Here is a 16,944-nt window from a genome sequence, read left to right as displayed (position 1 = left end):
ATGTACATCCAGGTGTAACGTTATCAAAAAATCAAAAATCAAATGCCAGGCAGGTATTTGGTTCTATGCATCATTTGCTGACTGGATTTTAAGATGTAAGCACTGCATTCAAAAATGGAGGGGGATGAGGATGATTCAAATGATTGAAGAAGTCTATTGTTTCACTGGAAGGACCAGTTATGACATTTTGATTATCATTACATGATCACAGATTTATTTTTATAAATGAAGCATATTCACGGATGAATAGCATGCATTTAGAAAATAGATAGGGTGAATTTTTCATTCCAAAGGTATACTGAAATCTGGTGTATTTGTACATATTTCTTTATACAGTAACACATGCACATACACTACAGTATATGTATAAAAACTAGATGCCAGTTGGCTACAATTGTAATTTGAGCAAAATTCATTGGTCAAAAAGATGTGGGAACCCTAACTAAAGTTGGTAAGAGTGGTGCAAATAGCAATTTGTGAGTTTCATAGTGGTGCACATCCTGTAATTGTACGGCCTTAGTATGTGTGTGTGATGTGTTTGGTGTGATGTAAGCTGTGTTGGCGAATGTTTGAATGTGAGAAGTGGGGATGGCATGAGGAGGCATTTGCTTCCTGATCGCAGATAAATTCCACTGCTTTTTCATGGCTTCGCAGGTCTCCACAGACAATAGGCCAGTAATGAAGGGTTGCTCATCCATGATTCTCAATGCCAGTACACGCTGGAGGAGGCATTTGCTTCCTGACCGCAGATAAATTCCACTGCTTTTTCATGGCTTTTTGTTCCTATTCACTCTTAGAAAAATTGGCACTGAATTGGTCCTTTGCTCTGTCTTGTTTAAACAGGTTGGCACTTAGATTTGTTGGCACTTAGGTTTGTTCTAAAGAGCAGCTGCTGGCAAGAGGAAATGCATTTATTGTAGCGTTGTCAGTCATGATCTGATTTTAGTGATTCAGCTGTCTGATAAATATTCCCTGTTTAAGACCGTGTGCATCGAATCTAAATTTGTGGGTTTTTTTTTTTTTTTTTTTTGAGCAATGTCATTATTTTAAATGAATGTTTTACCTTATAGGGTTATTTCCGTTTGTTGTGTCTCGCGGGTTTCATAATAATGGAAATGGAATGTTGACGTATACATAAAGCGATTGAAAGAATGGAAAAAAGGAATCTCCAACTGGCAGTGCTACATTTGCTATAAATGCCTGCACTTCAGCATCCACCCATTTATCATGGTTCATCATACTTGCAAAATAAATTGACACAATGTTTACAGTATGTTTACACAGCGGTTTAAATCATGGCGGATGAGGGCATTTTCGAACACGTCTGGCCAATCAATGTCTATACATCACAGATAATACCAGTTGTGCTGCTAAGATCCTGCTCCGAATTAGGACCTAAAAAGGTTCTCAAAAAAGGCAGTGCGGTACTAAAATTGCACTTCTGGCGGTGCAAAAACAATCAAAAGTGGGTAGTTCCACAATTAGTTCTGGTACTATGAAAAGGTTAATTTGGTGCGAAAGGCCCTATTGTTAAAACAGTTCCTGATCTCTGATTAAACATAACTAGCAGAGTTAGATTTGAACTTTTATTACAGTGAACTCAGATGTAACGGTGGAAGGATTTTTCCAAACCATGTATGTATATTTGTAGCAATATATAATAGTTTTAGTAAAAAATAATGTTGCATACTGTATAGAAAACATGAGAAGGACGAAACACCTCACCAACCAAATTGCTTGAATGAGTCCAGAGTCTGTCATAAGCTTGGCTGATATGTTGAGCAGAGAAATAGTCCGAACTTGCTCACACGGTCACGGTTGAATTATTTGTTCTGCCGTCTTGACCAACACTTTACAATCCTTCATCTTTCTTACCTCCAACGATTCAAGCCACAGCTGGAGTTGTGTCCCATCTTGGTGCTAATGATCACGATTGTATCTCTGTAGTATATAATAAAACATTTTTATTCCTTATCTACAAAATAAAAGATACAAAAAAAAAATTACAAATAAAAAAAAAAAACAGTTGGCAATATTTTGTTCTTTTTTGTTTTAGTGGAATCTGGCCATTTAAATCAAAGATGTGCTCATTAAGCTGGTGCACTCTTTAAAGCTCTTGTCCACAATTTTCTTTTTCTCACATTGATTGAAAGGGTTCTCCGAAAAGTCTCTTGTGCTCTGAATGAGGAAACCAGGAACATTTCACTAAAACATGCTTGAGCATCATAAATGTGCTGATTGCTTCATAAACAATAAATCTGATGTAGATACACTTGCCAACAAATTGTAGCTGTACTTGATGATGAATTAAGTCCTAAACAGTTTCCAAAAGCCATTTCTTGATTAATGAAATACATCTGTTCTAACTGTAGGAATTAGGCATGGATGTGGTCTCTGAGAGAGTTATTGGAAGACGCAGGGCCTGCTATAGACAAAAGAGTCATTGGTCACTGGAAGACCGTGTGATAAGTGGGACATTGATGAGACTTCATGTATTTAATGGCAAACTTGAGTTCCTTGCTCTTTTTGTCCCACTTGTGGATGGACATGAGCAGTAACTGCTGGTCCACCTTGCGGCCCATGATGAGGAAGCTGCTCCCAAGATTGTCCAGTTGCGAGCAGGGACAGTTTGCTCCATTCTTGATGTATAGAGTGAGCTTCTTCAAGTCTTTCTTCCTCAGTATTCCCATCTTCAGAACCTTCTTCTTCTTTTGTGCTGCGATGAGCTTGCGGTCACCTTTTTCCTTTTTCACCTCTTTGATTTTCATCTTGAGTGCTGTAGATGAAATATAGAAAGAAAGAGACTTAGAGCAGGTATTCCCATTGTTTTTTTTTGTCAGCTGAACAGTAATTTTCAGTAATTTACAACTAGGGTGGCCATACTGTATGTGCCGTTCATATGGGAGACGTCCCAGCCAGGATTTTAATAATGCCTAAAATATCCAGGGTTTTGGCTATTTGCACTGTGATCATTGTGTAACATTCATAAGAGCTATAAAGAGCAGAGCAGATGGCTCCTTATGCTTTCGAATCGCTTTCACGTGTTTTTTTGTTCGTTTGACTTGAAGCATTGTGGCGCACTTAGTTTTTTTTTTTTTTTTTTTTTTTTTGATTTGTGCACAGCAATGTTTCAAGTCAATCAAAAGAACAAACACGTGCACATATTTGCATCGCTTTGATCGTTCCCTCTAGATCTCACATTCTCACACGCAGCCCCACGATTGGTCGATTATGTACAATACCTGCATGTTATTGGTAAAACTGCTCTTGATGTTTTAGGCAATATTAAAATCCTGGCTGGGACATGTCCCGTATGAAAGGCGCATATGGCCACCCTATTTACAACAGATTTGCATTTGATTAATAATCACATGACATGCAGGTTAACAAGTTAAATATTTAACCTTTTTAGTGGTTTATTTTCATTGTTTTAATTTTAAAAGAGTTTATTTTTATTTTATATTTTTATAATTTAATAAATGATCAGCCTTTCATAATTTGTGAACCCCCTGCAGTTCTCTTGTCAACCCCAGTTTGGGAAATCAAATGTTTGTCATTCTCTTGTGTCAGATTCTTCAAAAACTTCTGTTTTTGTGTTCGACAGAAATACTAACAGTATACAATTTGGAACAACATGAGGATGAGTAAATGATGACAGAATTTTCATTTATGAGTGAAATATCCCTTTAAAATCACCAAGGAAAGACCAGAGAGACTTTGTCGCCATTTAACTTTATCCATTGGAAAGAATGGGAAATTTTATATGGGACCTGTGGTCACACTCACGTTCTCCTGTATATTTCTGCTGTTTCAAGCAACAAGACCTTTCATAACAAGCACACAGGAAGAACCAAGGCTTTCCAGAATCCTGGAATAGTTTTCACCTCCCCAGAGGAGTATAATTTAAACATGGATGGCACTAACTGCACTCACCCAGGAGAGGATAGAGAGTAGAATGGAAAGTTTCAAAGACATGTGAACAGCGAACATCCCTTCAGTAGCCCGACCACATAAACCACCAAAATTTCTATAGCAAAAAAAATAATTAATTTTAAAAAATTAAAAAATTGGAAATACTGTAGGCCTATATTCATTTTCTTTTGGTCTTGTTTATGTTGGGACCTCATTTCAAATGAATACAATATTTTTTTTAGCACTATTTTATGGCTGTGGCTTTCCCAAAACTTTTTTTTCGCCTCAATTTTAAATGTTTTCAAATTATTAAATTGTTTTAAAATGTCATATGTAACTTTTCCTTATCAGGACTTAACTTATCTTCCTGTTATTTCTAATATATATATATATATATATATATATATATATATATATATATATATATATATATATAATTTAATTAATAAACATGATTTTAAACAATTTAATGGATTTAAACGATTAGAAACCAAACCTCTGTTTCAACACCCCCAACCCCCCCCCCCCCCCTTCCCCCAAAAAAAAGAAAAGAAAGAAAGAAAAAAAGAACAGTGATCCACATTCTCAGGTTCTTTTGTTTCTATGTTGCATTTGATATTAAAGATGAAAATTGGAAGTAAAACCTGTAATTTGATGCTGCTGAGAACTATGCTGCAAGATTGTTGAGAGCACATTCATCAATGACATTTTTCTTTTATTCCCTGAAGCACCTGGAGTTTTTAAAAGCATTATCAGTGTAAGCTTTGCTCTTTTATCTACAATCATCAACATTCACGCTTCTCTGGAAGTGCCGGAATGTATATTTAAAGTGTTTCACCGATTTTAGTTCATCTGCATGGGGATGTTTGGTATTGGCATAAATATTATGTCAAATATTTATTACATTTTAAATATTTTTTTATGACTAAATATGGTGTAAGTTCTTGCTTCAGTAGTAGGCATACTGTTGCTGTGTCAGGACTCTCAAACAAACAAAAAATGTTGAAGTCTCCTATAGAGCCAAAGTGTTTATTTACACTTTTTGAAGAAGTCAGGATTCAAATCGCATGTCTCTCTTTATATACCATATGTGTTTAATGTATTTAAAAATATTTCACTATATAAATGCACACACACTTTAAGTCACAGCTAAGTAGAACTACAAAATAACTGTACCTGGCTAACTGTAGTTCAGTGGCATATGGGTTTTTTTTCACTCTGATTCAGGTGATCTCTCATGACCTATAATGCTTGTGGGGACTGTGCAATATCGTAGTGCCGAAGACCACAAGAGCTGCTTTAAATTGCTGGCACTAGATCTGACAGCAGATGAAGGAAGGCAAGAAGGAAAAGTGTCACCCTGAGCATTTGCAGTCTTCTTTCAATAATTCTGAAATCAAACCTTGCCTATGTGTGCAAAGCCAGAGCCAAGCAATAGACTTGAATAGAGCTTTTGGGGCCAGTGGTTATCAATAGAGAACGTTAGAATTGGTAACATTTAGTCATGAAAATATTCTGAACTGGCAGGTAACATCAAAATAGTCAATGCACATTACTGTTTTGCATTATTATACAAAATTACTACTTTATTTTCTAACTGAAATGGATGACATTTTAACCTAGCCTGTGAAAGACATTAAAAACGATAGACCATTATAAACACTTAAGTCATTTTGGACAATTGAATAGCATTTATTAAGTTAGAAATTATATACAATTAGATGATTCTTGGTAATGCTCTAATTATTGCTGGCTTTTGTTCAACTCAAAGACCTGTCAGTGCAGGGCTGTGATGAATCTGTGATGAGTCTCTATTTCTGCACTTTACCCTAATTAGGTATTCTTTATATAACGTGATTAAAAAACATTTGTCTTTGAGGCTGCCCAAAATCACAATTAGAGAGGGAAATAAAGTAAGTTAAAACCACTGAGGTCACAGATTCTTTTTTTCTTTTTTTATAATACGGCCGATATTCTGTTCTGTCGTAAAAGAAGTAGATCACCAACATCATTTAAAAATCACTCACTAATATTAAATAACAATCATTTGAAGGAAATTAATTACATAAAATATTTAATTTATTATTTTTCCATTTATTCTGTGAGCCCCTGATAACTTTTCTGATGTAAATGGCTCTCACTAAAAAAGGAGAATGACAAATCACAAAAAAAAAAAAAAAAAAAAAAAAAAAAAAAAACTGAATCACACATATAAAACTGGGCCATTTTAAATCTCAAAAACAAATTATAAACCATGAATTACATTAGCTCTATTAGATAAAATTAAAATCAGCTGTGTTCAGAGCCAGTAATACACTCTAATGAAGAGTCTTCTCTACAGTGGTCTGCACATGCATAAACCCTTAACATATGACAAGTGTGTTACTGTCCAGACTGTGTTGATACACTGATTACTGCTACATTTTTAAAGGTGGCCATAACATCTGAGTAAGACTAATAGAGTGAACTATTAAACTTACAGTCATTATAAACTGTACAGCACTAGTCAACAAACAACAAGTCATGTGAGCAGATACCAGTGCAATGACGTTAGATAAAGATCAGGGAAGAAATGTATCAAGTGGTAATATCCTGCCATGCATTATACTTTCAATATGCAAAGTGTTAGATCTCAAGAGCCATAAATAGTGGAATTTTTTAAACATTATAACTCATTTTGTGATGTCTGAACTTCGCTTTCTGACTATAATGTGTAAAATCTACAACATAGAACACTCAGACTACTACTAACAATATTTCTAGTGTCATCTGGAAAATACATGCAAATCCAAGAGCAACAGGCCTGGCAGCCAAAGATAAGTCAGGCATATGTGTGGCTTTACTGTGCTGTAATCCTCTGTTCTCTATAGGGAAGGCTTTCAATGAATTTTAACCTTGAAACTCTTTTATTCAATGCCAGAGACTCATTCTAGAGATTCACCTTTGATAGATCTATGGAGCTCTAGTCGGAATACATCACTTTAAATGAACCATAAAGAATACAAAACTATTACAACAGGAATCTTCCGAAACCATATAAAACTGGATGTCCTTTCATGCAAATTCATGTGTGTCTGTCCCATGCTTTGAAGTCTATTACCGTAATACAATGTTTTGTGCAATTTGATTTCTTTCTAACTGAATTCAAATTCTCTACTTTGAAAATGTGTGTATGTGTTGTTATTATGTTATGATACAGTCATGGACAAAAATATTGGCACCCTTGGTAAATATGATCAAAGAAGGCTGTGAAAATTAATCTGCATTGTTAATCCTTTTGATCTTTAATAAAAAGAAAAATCACAAAAATGTATCATTTCATTGGATAATAAAAATTTTAAATGGCGGGAAATATCATTATGAAATAAATGTTTTTCTCTAATACACATTGGCCACAATTAGCGACACCCTTTTATTCAATACTTTTTGAATCCTCCATTTGCCAGTTCAACACGTCTACATTTTCTCCTATAATGCCTGATGAGGTTAGAGTACACCTGAAAAGAGATCAGAGACCATTCCTTCATCGAGAATCACTCCAGACCCTTTAGATTCCCAGCTCCATGTTGGTGCTTCTCCTCTTCAGTTCATTCCTCTCATTTTCCATAGGGTTCAGGTCAGAGGACTGGAATGGCTATTGCAGAAGCTTGGTTTTGTGCTCAGTGTCCCATTTCTGTGTTGTTTTTTAGGTTTGTGTTTGGATTATTGTACGGCTGGAAGATCCAAACATGGCCCATTATAAGATTTCTAACACAGTCAGTCACTTACTGATTTTTTATCTGTTGGTATTTGATAGAATCCATGATGCCATGTGTCTAAACAAGATGACCAGGACCTCCAGCAAAAATATAGGCCCACAACATCAAAAATACAGCAGTATATTTCATTGTACACATGGGGTACTTTTTATCTTTGTGTTCACCAAACCCATCTTGAGTGTTTGCTGCTAAAAAGCTAATTTTTAGTTTCATCTGATCATAGAAGCCAGTCCCATTTGAAGTTCCAGTCGTGTCTGATAACTGAATATGCTTTAGTTTGTTTTTGGATGAGTTAGGATAATTTTTCTTGAAATCCTCTCAAACAACATGTGATGATATAGGTTCTGTTTGACACTTTTTTAAAAGGTTTTCTGAACCAGAAACTCAACTATTTTCTGCAGTTTTCCAGCTGTGATCCTTGGACAGTCTTTAGCCACTCAAACTGACCTCCTCACCATGCATTAGGATGATATAGACACACAACCTCTTCCAGGCAGTTTCGTAACATTTTATGTTGATTGGAAATTCTTAATTATTGTCCTGATGGTGGAAATGGGAATTTTCACTCGTCTAGCTCTTTTCTTCACTAATTTGTCAAGCTCAATTATCTTTTGCTGCACATCAGAAATATATTCTTTGTTTTTTTTTCTCCTTTGTTTTTTTTCTCTTTTAATGGATTATTAAGGGAATTTGGGCTTTGTTTTCACTCCTCTTTATATTTCTGCGAAACAGGAAGCCATGGCTGGATAATTTCATGTTTATAATCATGCTGGAGTGCTCAAAATTGTGAATATGAATGGGAATATACTTATATGTGTGTGTGTGTGTGTGTGTGTGTGTGGGGGGGGGGGGGGGGTGTGTGTTTTGATGCAGTTAAAAAATATTAAATATACTATTGTGAATAGCTAATTTTATTATTATTATTAAAAATATATTCCTTTTCATTATTGCACAGTAATGTTAATGCAATTAACAGAACAACCTGTTTTGTTTTTTTTTTCTCATGAGGTAACCTTGTTATGTTCACCCTAAATATTAAAGTGCTCACTTTAACATGCTAGCAAACTGCAGACTTTCTCATATTTTTTTTTTTTTCATCACATATTACATCACATTATGAAGAGATCTTTCCTCTAGGGACAAGTTATTAAAGTTGTAAAATTGAATGTCTCAATAAAAGTTAATATCTTACCAAAATCACTGGCGCAGTAGTGCTCCATTATGGGGTCGGCTTTTAACTCATTGTCACAGGGTGGACACACTTTTGAAACTGCAGAGTAAAGAGAAAAGTTAGTGTCTTGAACATTTAGCCAAAACATTTTGATATTTAAAGAATACTGAAAGACTTGTTTTGGGGAAAATCTTTTGGGAAATCTAAAAATATTGCATACTTCAGGTAGTAACATCATAAATAACTCAGAAATATTATTTACCAATGAATAATTTAACCTGCCTGCATGTATGTTTGTCTAACAAACCGATAGTCCCGCCCCTAAACCTGTGCAGTTGGTTGATTCAGTGTTGCTGTTTCAGTCTAGTTGACATAGACCATGTATTTTGCTGTTTACACTTTTGTGAAATCGCTTACAAATTGCTTACTTGTAGCTGTTAATTTGAGGTCAGCAGTAATGATACATGAGTTCAGTGAAAGATGTACTCAGTGAAGCCTATCGTTAGTTAACCACAGGAGACACACACAAACAAACAAAACATATTTACTATAATGATGAGATTATGTTGATTCTAAAACTCCTGGTTTCGTGCAGTTTCATTGGACTGCTGGACTCATGTGAGGGCAACAGGCCAGTGCTAATGGAGCTTAATCTGCAGCGTTTGGAGCCATGAGAGGGAGAGGTTTGGCAGCTACTAGTTTTATTTTTTCACAGAGGAAGATTAAACTAGATTAAGACGTTCAGTGATTCATCACCGTGAAATCATATCCCTACAGATCTTTAGTTTCACTAGTGTATTTCCAGTTCGACTGCATATCACTGGAACTGAGAAAATATTTTTGGCCTTTCCAAAACAGGATGTCTCAGGATATTATAGAAACCTGAATATTTCACACTCTTTGCAGACATACGAAGACGAATGCAGGGGTAAACTTTTAATAGGCCACTGTGAAAACATACTTCTCAGCAGTTTGATGGTGGAAATGTTCACTGGAACATGCAAACAGCTGTACGTGACCTTCTTGAAGCTGATAGTTATTTGCTGATCTTATTTTTAACTGTAAAGCTGTCACACACAGCGGGTGAAGCTACAGATGTTTATTGTGCCACCTACTGCAGTATCAACTTTCTGTTCAGTGGTCTTTAATATTACTGTATAACACACATACTGTACACATATTTAGATATTTAGAATTTCACATTTATCAGTATAAAACAAAAATCATTATTATATTGAGTATTTTGCATTGTTTTCCTGTGATAAAATAAATAAGACACTATTAATTTATGTGAGAAGCAAATTTGGGAATTTTCTTATACCCCATTGGCAAATATGTATAATAACTTTTAACCTAATAACTTTTATCTTCATAATTTTGCTTTGCACAGATGTGGATCTGATCTCTAAGGTGGTGAATATGATTTTATCATTCACTCAGAGCTGGTCCTCCCTCGAGCTCACAAAACAAAAGCATCTGGTAGCAAGAACTTACGTGGCTCATCTCCAGACTCCCCCTAACATGATAAAAACCAAGGGTCAAAGTTTATCACCTCAGCCTCAAGCAAAACCATAGCACTAGATAATGAGGAGAGGGGTCATAGTTCACTAGGCTTCAGTGCACGGGTCATAGGGAGTTGAACCTGTCTGAAATTTTCAACCACCAATTGGACCCTGAGCAGAAATTCCCATACATTCAATATTCGGAAAGTCGGAGACATGGTGTGTTTGGTGAGTTGTGCACACTGAGTGTTGTGGAGGAAACTTTGTTTCATTCTTGCAGGCTGCAAACTGCATACTTGAAACTGAAATGTCTTATTTGCACTCCAGAGCGATTTATTCTGTTTTGCAGGGTGGCTCACTGGCAGGATGCCTGGTGGAAACACAGCCAAAGCATGTGTCAGGAGACTGAGAAATGGTAAATCTGCAAACCGAGTTTCTGCAATAAGTGCCAATTCTGAGACTGAGTGATATCAGAGAAATACTGTTTTTTTTTTTTTATCTATTCCCTAAATTTCCTGTTGAATTCCTTCTCATGTTCATTGAAACGTGAAAGGAATCAACAGAGCTACTTCTGAAAGAAAACTTTGAACATGCTGCTTAATCCTAAACTGTTTTATGCAATGTAAAACCTGTTGCCAGGTAACCTAAAAAAAAGTAGTTCATGTAGTACCATGTAATTCAAGTGTTTTTTTTTTTTTTTTTTTTTTTTTTTTTTTTGTAGCCATGACTTTAAAGCATGCTGCTTTAATATACCCACATTGAGATATTTTTACAGGAGTAAATATTGATAACTGGCCCTGGTCTTCTTTATTACTGAAAAGAACTTGACTAAAACTCATCACAAAACACTTTTCACAGTTTGTCATTGTGGATATACCAGTGCATTGCAAGTCCTCACAGTTTTCTAAGAGAGACTTCCTACATGTGTTTCCGTGTCTGAACGATTTCTGCATCGCTGACTTTCTGTATCACAGTTTATGAGGGAAATGTTCAGTTTAAACTATGCACAGGTCATCATTTTATGGCTCATTTGGACCCTTGAAGTTATGAGCATCAACACTTTGGACATTAATCATTACATTACATAATCCAAACATTAATCAGGATTAAAAAAAATGTATGCTGTGATTTATGTCTATTTAAATGAGCTGTGATCGGAGTCAGAGACAGATTTACATGTTTCTTTGAATCGCCCCTTAGCAGCAGCGCCTCTGCATTCACCAGAATCCTGCAATCAATGGAATACACATTCACTCTAATCTGAATCGCTAAGTTTGTTTTATCCTGAACTTATTACGTCTGGCTGTGGCTCGAAATCAAATGTTTCAGTCCTGCTCTTATAATAAAATGTAATCCTCTCTGTATTTATAATTTATAATCCACCAGTGTCACCAAGAAAAGCTGCAAAAATAATGATTTTCAGACAGGTTTCTACAGAAACTCCCCTCGGTTAACAAATAGCCTTTGCCAAACACACCATTGGTTGAACCAATATGCAGAGACAACTAGAAGTTGTCTCTGCATATTAAACTGTAGAATATTATACAAAAAAAATTGTTTTTACATTTTTACATTTTCCATAAAAAAACTGACATGCTTCAAGTTTAAACTGAATCAAATGTTATAATCACAGAGTTTAAGCATGAAATATGTCACTTTTTATGGGTAATGTTAAAATATATCCATATTTTCAGAGGAGCCAGTGTGGTTGTTTTTGTTTTGCTATTTGTCTGTTAAGAGAAAGTCTTATATTTGTTAAATGGACAATAATATTTAAAGAGGTATTTTGCTTCAATGTCCAGTGTGATTTACTTGAATGCATCATTTACATCAGTCTCCAGAAACAGCCCGTGATGCATGTCTGTGGCTCTGGTTGTGGACGGGCTACGTCCCAGGATTTCACCTCAAACCACAGGGGAAAAAACAGCTCTTTGAGTCCCCGGTCTGCTGGAGCTGACGGATGCAGGCCGGAGCGACTGGCCATGTCAAGCGAGGGTTTTGTACTGTCATGTTACCTCTAGAGTCCTGTTTCACGTCCATGTGCACACTCACCAAAACACACATGACTGGAAACGCTTGGCTGCGAGCTACTTTCCCATCCAGCTGTGATGTGGATAGCACATTTCACTAAGTTCTGCAAGTTTTCTAGCTTTCAGTTTTCAGTGTCATGTCATTTCAGAATGGCTATGGTTTGTAATTGATATTGTCTCAAAGGTCCCACTCTTTCTGTACTTGCTCTTGAGTTTGCTGCTATTTTAAGGAGCTTATTTTTCCAACAGAAGCCAAGCTTAGAAGTATGAAAAGTGTTGTGGAGTCACATTTTTTTCAAAAGCCTCTTTTTTTCTTATTTAAGAACATTTTAATCCATCAAATCTTAGTATAGAAAAGAGATGCTGTGTGCATGTTTACACAAACATTTACTTGGAGACAAATCACAGACATATCATAGTTTTCTATTCTGTTTAACATATGAATGAAAATTCATTAGATACTATTTGGCAATAGTCCAACTGTTATGTTAGTTTTTTTTCTTCTTCTATATTTATATATGTCTAAGAAAAGCTGTTACATGAATCATGTGAAAATTTGTTTTTAATTAATTTTGTATACAGCATATGATACATTCATATTTTTATCATTGTTTTGTACAGGGAAATGTCATTTTTGCATCACTTGTTAAACTTTTTTTTATAATTATACTTTACAAATGATTCAGAAAATAAACACTTCTTTAAAGATTTATTTTAAGCTTTTTATGTTTTATTATTATTATTATTTAGTTACATTTTTATGTATCTTTTTAATAGTCTATTGTCCTGTTTGTGTGATTCAACACCATCCTCAAACTTTCCTGAACACTAGAGACACTCCCACTTCTCCTCTCTTTTCCTTCCTCTGTCTATTACTATAGTCCTTCTCATCTCAGTGAGACAAAGTAATGTACAGCTTTGCAGACTAATTAGTGTTCCAAAGGGTATGGCTGCATGGCTAATTGGAAACGTAAATGCATAAAGAGAGAGAGGCATGGCGCAGCATGAATGCTCCTCTCCACATTCCACATGAGATGTTTGCTTTAGATAGTGATAGCTTTTCTGTCCTTCCAAGAGCTTTCCTTAATTTTACTTTCTCAAGAGCCTCAGGCTAAATAGAGCAAGAGGAAATCCACCAATGGGCCTTAGTGTATAGATCTATGGAGATTTAATGATTATAATTTTTAAACAAAAAGGAGAGTTTTTGGAATCGGCAAGAATGAAGCACTGATGCTTGTTATAGTGCATACAAATGTTTCATTAAGAAACAATGCTTAAGTAAGGTTGATATGAAGAAATATAACTATATATAATGCTGTTAAAATAAGATTTTTTTTCCCTAATTTATTTATGCAAAATCTAATGAAATGTAACCTGTTGAAATGCATTTCTGCCTTTCAATGAATCAATCAATACCAATTGAATCACTAATACAATGTTCTTATAGGTCCTACCTGGAGTCTGAGTGGAATGACCCACAGAGAACTGCATAGGAATGCACAGATCATTGTCGATGGGAAACTTCTCGCACTGTAGCATCTCTGGCCAGGGAAAGCCATAGGTCTCCATGACTGGAGCGCAGCTGTCCCGCACCGCCTCGCACAGAGAGCGGCAGGGGTAGATGGGCCGGTACAGGCACACTGGAGCAAAAAGTGAGCAGAGGAACACCTGGGTGTCAGCATGGCATCGCTTGCCAGGAGGGGCACCCAGCTGCCTGCCTGAAGCTTGACCTCAGGCATGGTCTCGTGGTCAAGCAGGTTTGGCAGACGCATCTTTTTGTAGCCCACGTTGTAGCAGAGCCGCAGGTCGGCTGGAATATCCACACATTGTGGCTGCTTGGCATAGAAGCGGCCATTGGGGTAATTGTCCTGCCAGCTGTAGTAGTCGTACTCCTCTGCCGAAGCTGCTGAGGTGAGCAGAACCAGCGTCAGGGTCACAGCCTGGGTCAGAGACACCTGCCTCTTCTGCTCTGCCATGCTTTTAAAGTCCTGGTGTAATTCAGAAGAGGAATTGGGGGAAGTGGTTCAAAAGATGAATTTTAATCCTTTTTTTTTGTGTGTGTGTGTTTAAAAACAAAAAGGACAAAAAGTGTTGGGTTTTCCCTCGTTCTCGAGTCTGGTTGTCCTGCAGTTTAATGCAAACTCCTGGTAGCAGGCAGTAGTGGCAGATCTCAGAGCCCAGCTCTTCTCTAGTTTGACTCAAGTGCACATAGTGTATAAAATCCAGTGGACTCAGGGCCCTATGAGCTGACAACCCCTGAGTAAATCTTGCCTGCACACCTCCCACTGGTTTCCCCTGTCCACTGTAAGCCCCGCCCCCATCCCGGCCACAGCCAACTGCTGTGCAGTGGGCGGCACCCCCGCGGCCCACCCCCCTCGCAGACACTTCTACAGGCAGACCACGCGCTGTTCTGCAGCACAATGTGTGCGTGGAGTGCGCTGGGCTCATTCAGTTTCTTTTTAGCTCTGAGAACACACACACATTTTTCACACATATCTTCTGCCCAGGCCTTTGACATTCCACTGTATTGGGAAATAATCAGAAAGCAAAAAAAGGTTCATCTACAGGTGGTCAGGGCTTTTGGGCCATGCTGTTTGAGATATGCTAATGTTGCCGCTGGATGTGAATAGAAACCGAGTTTCTCTCTGTCTCCTTCTATCATTCACTGTCACACTCTGGGGCCCAAAATTCAACCCACAGCCACCCCAGCAGCAGGGGGCCTTACTGCCATATTACAGCCGCCCAAATTGAGAAACCTTACTGACAGCTCTTTATCTATCAGCTCAGGATTTATACTTGATATTTTACAGAATACGCATATTGGTTTGCTTTTTTATTGTCATTGTTAGAAAAAGCAACTATATAGCTAGATAAATAGATAGTTTAGCTTTTCTTGCTTCATATATATATATATGTATGTATGTATACATAAAGCCTAGTTTTGATCAGTTATCTTTAGACATTAGTGCAGTGTAGAGAAGAAGGAAACAGGCCAAGAATAGTGCATCAGATGGGCTGCATACAAACAACACAGCAAGCAGTGGTTACAGTAAATCTAGAAAGCTAACAGAATGTGGTTAGAAGGCTCTCTGATTGTTTACTTGGAGTTTTACAAGCTGACAGAAGATGTCAGTGTTTTATATAAGACAGCAAATGCTGCAAAAAATACAGAAGTACTTTATTTTCGTAGAAAGGCTGTTGAAATTTTGTCTGATAGGCCTACATAGTTGGTTCTTTACAAAGTTCATAACATTTTTCAGCCAGGACAGATCTCTTTGGGACTGAACTATAATTCTCTCTGTCTCTCTCTCTCTCTAGAATTGGAAACTCATTCAGTCCTGTTTAGTGTTGCCCAGATTGTGTCAAAGACTGAAAGAGGCACAATTTTACGCTCTTTAGAAATCAATAATCACCACAGCGGATATAAATGAGATTATAGTGATGATGAGGAATGTTATTGGAGAAAATATTCTGATGATATTTTGTGTCCAAGAGAATCAGTACATACAATTGATACCAAGAGATCCCCAAAAAAGCTGACTTTGTGCGGTTTATGCATTCATCGTAATAATATTTTGTGGCATTTGATAGACAGAGACAAAATAACACATCAAAAATGATCTATGTCTGTCTTTGTTTTATTTCACATATAAGTTTTTTTTTTTAATTAATGAATTATCGCGCAGTAGTATTTCTTATCAACTGCCATTTATTTTCATCATTTCTGTCTTATTTATTTATTTATTTATTTATAAATGTATACATTTATTTTTTGTTTTTGTTTTTTTTGGGGGGGGGGGGGGTCAAAATGGTATTTATAAAAAGTCAATAAAAGTTTTGTGGCTTTGATTTATTTTCAATATTATAATAAATAACCCTTGACTATAACTCCTTACTCTCAGATGTAGGTAGTGGAAACTGCTGTGTGAGCAGGTTCTCATTAGATGGAATTGTAGTTCGATAAAAGACAAACTCCTTCTGCAGGCTTCATCAGCATGCAATGCTGTGTTAATTGCCTATTCAACTCTACACTTCAACTTTCTCCAGCTTTGTGATTGGCTCGGCATTAAGTTCAAGCACCGCTGGAAGTGCACTTCCAGCCAAGTGAAGTGACTATTAAAATGGTTGGTTTTAGGGTGCTGGAAAGGTGGCCCGCTGCCCAGATATGCTCAGTAAATTCTTGATAAGCCGGGCAAGAAAACCCTGAAGAATGGAGAAAATGCTCTGGTGTGCGTTTCCCAAAACCATAGTTGCTAAGTAAGTTAGCAACTTTGTTGGTTGCAATACAATTTCCCATTGCCAACCAACTAAGTTGCTAACTTCAAATGCCACATGCATTGCAATTCCTTACAAACTGATGTAATGTATAGAGTCAAATGTCACAAAAGTTCCAATGTGTTTTGTGTATTTCAAAGTGAAAATATTAAGATATGTAGTTTTGATTTTTTATTTTTTATTTATTTTTTTGCAAAAATTAACAAAATTAAATGAGTTTATGTTTAAAACAAGACCAAATATCTATCAGTGAGATATGACAATGTATTTTCTATTTTGAAATAAGTTTTAAGTTT

At 36.4% G+C, this 16,944-nt stretch overlaps 1 pseudogene; it reads right to left on the bottom strand.

Moving 5' to 3' along the window:
• Positions 1-1,102: 1,102 nt before the first annotated feature.
• Positions 1,103-15,053, bottom strand: LOC113112273 (secreted frizzled-related protein 5-like; annotated as a pseudogene).
• Positions 15,054-16,944: the final 1,891 nt, after the last annotated feature.

The sequence above is a fragment of the Carassius auratus genome, chromosome 13 (assembly GCF_003368295.1).
Source record: "Carassius auratus strain Wakin chromosome 13, ASM336829v1, whole genome shotgun sequence".
NCBI classification, from domain to species: Eukaryota; Metazoa; Chordata; class Actinopteri; order Cypriniformes; family Cyprinidae; genus Carassius; species Carassius auratus.
The sequence above is the reverse complement of the archived record's forward strand: the minus strand, read 5'-3'. Positions and strand labels throughout refer to the sequence as shown.